Below are 2,745 nucleotides of genomic sequence, written 5' to 3' on the forward strand. Positions count from 1 at the left end.
GTACCCACCTCAAGGAAGGAATTATTGCATGCAAAGGAATTTAGCTGGTCATAATGCCTGGAGTTTCCAAGTAGATGAAAGAAGTGTGCCAGAAGCCTAGACAAGGCTAGTTAGAGATCTGCAGAAACTGTGCCTGGCAGCGCTGCAGTAATCTGAATTCACTTAGAAGCTCCTCTTCTGTGTGTATGTTCCTCCATGGAATGCTCTAGTTTCCAAGGAGCACGAATGTACTATTCCGGTAGACTTTACTCACACAGAGTCTTAGTCCATCTGCTTCTGTCCCTCTTTCTCTCCATTGCCTAAAGCTGAACGTTTACTGTTGGCTTTTGGGCGCAAGCATGCTGTGCCCAAGCTGCAGACCAGTCCCTCTGTTAAAAGATATGTCAGCTCTATTATTTATACCATTTTCTTCTGCCTGGAGATGCTCTACAGGGCCTGTAGTTCACTGGAAACCTCAGTGACAGCCCCTGGCTTTTGACTTCAGAAGGAGGAACTCCCCCAGTGGCCATTTTTGATCCATTCACTGGGAAAATGTGATTACTTCTTATTTATGGAAGTTAAGTATTCCTGCTTGTAGCCACTATGGCATTCAAGTAAAACGTTCAGCATTTAACACGCTGAATGAGAGACATGAGGCTAAATGCACTGCATAAAATCTTGATGGGGCTGTAAACAGACACCCAGAATATTTTCAGCTGTTTGGTTGTGAGTCAGGCTGGGGTCCCCCCTCTGCCAGGTCTCCTTGGGAATACAGCCAGAGCCATGTCAACACTGCCTCGGCCTTCAGAGGGGAAGGGGAGCAGAAAACAAGCCAGCCTGCTTGCTGGCAGGTATTGCTCTTGCCAAGACTGGCCTTGGCCACGCTTGGTGGCTGTTGCCGCATCAGTGCAGATCTGGGGGGTAAATACAGGCTGTGGTTGCTGCGGAGCTGCTTGCTTCAGTATCAGCCTCGGCTAAACACAGCTCGAGAAAATCAGTTCAGAGTGAGTTTTGTCAGCTTCAAAAGAGATTCATTCCTGGTGTTGTCAGTCACAGGAGACTGATGGCTGAGATTACTGAGAAAAGCAAGGCCTGTGGGCATTAAAACAGATAATGTTACTGGAACTCGGGGTTTAAAGATGAGATGTAATCTGGAAGACAATCCCTTCCCCCTTCCCCTCAGAAGACCTGGTTCCCGTGAGCACGCTCAGCCTCCTGCGCTCCATTTGCCTTTATGGGCTGTCTGAGCAACACAAACCCTACTCCCACCTCCTGTGTGCACCCAGCATCAAGAACAGGGCTAAACAAAGAGCTGGGCCTTATGTGACCTTGTTCTCTGCCTGTGGTGTTGTGGCTAGGTTGTGTCCTCACGGATGCAGCAAAAGGAGCGCCTCGCGTTCCCAAGGAGGGTGGCTGTGGTCCCAGGGAGCCTGTGCCGGGGTTTATGTAGTTCAGCAGCTCCTCTTTGCAGAAACCCAATCAATGCCTCGTGGCGTTGCAGCACGATGAAAACCAGTCGTGCCACCCAAAGCTAACTTCTTTGCTTGCAGTAATCCATGCACACCATTAGACACCTCTGCAAGTGCTAGGTATGGGTCATGGTAAATGAGGAGACAAAGCTGAGACCCAAGCTCTGGGTATCTTTATTGCTTTAATAAAAGGCTGTAGAAGGCGTTTAAAAAGCCTCCTGAGAAGCACTGAAAGGGCATCATTCCCACAAAGCAGTCAAAGACCACAATTCCATATTTCATGATCCAGAGTACAACTGGTTGTGTTTGTGCTGCAGGAGGTTAGCACAGCACTGACTGACCTTCCAGAGTCCTTTTCTGCTGTGCGTGAGGCTAAGTGACAAACCTGAGTTTCTCCTGGGGGTTGATCTTATTTTTGATTGTTCCAAAACTGCGTCCTGAAATTTGGAGTGGCATATCCTTAGAAAGTTAACATTTTGCAAGCTTTGCTCTTGGTAGAAACCATAATGTGCCTTCTGGGAATGCCCCTGACTATCTGCAGTAAAGTGATGAGGACAGCTTTACATCTTTGCCCTCCCTTGATTGCTTTGGATGCTTCACTGCTACAAAGGTTCCTGTCCCACATCCAGGCCTCCTCCCCTAGTGCCTCCTCTTCCATTTGGTAAGTGCCTCTTGCCTCTACCATATGGTGGGAGCATATTCTGTGCGATGCCGACACTTCTGCTTCTCCACTCCAGCAGCCACAGTAACTGCTGAAATCTGTCCTTTAGCTCGTCCGTTTGCAGGCACGGAGAAGAAGTGATTACAATGGCCTTAATTGGCTGACTGCAGAGCCACTACCCAAGTAGTAATAAACTGTGCATGCTTAGGAGCTGGATGAGGTGTAACCACCCAGGGGTTCTCCTCTCCTTCCAGCAGGCCTGAATCCAGCTCACTGAGGAGCCTAACAAGGATGTCAGGCTGCTGCTTGAGGATCCAACCCTTATACAAGAGATGCTGGTCTGCTGGAGTCCCCGAGGTCTCTCCTGAAGCTCTTTCCTGGGATGCTGGCAGCTCTAGTGCTGCCTGCTCGTGCCTGGGTTCCCTGTCGTGCCGTTGTGCCGCCGCTGCCAGGCGAGAGCATGGGGTTTTTCATTAGCAGTGATGCAGGCAGAGCAGGGACAATTACTCACTGCTTTATGCTTGCTGGAAAACCCACCCAGGACTGGTAATAGCCATTAAGTGAGGGTGCAGCTTTAACTACGTGCCATTACATTAAGTTTCAAGTTGATATATGGCCAGAGCAAATTGAATTCCT

The sequence above is a fragment of the Nestor notabilis genome, unplaced genomic scaffold (genome assembly GCF_000696875.1).
Source record: "Nestor notabilis isolate BGI_N333 unplaced genomic scaffold, ASM69687v1 scaffold3090, whole genome shotgun sequence".
NCBI lineage: Eukaryota > Metazoa > Chordata > Aves > Psittaciformes > Psittacidae > Nestor > Nestor notabilis.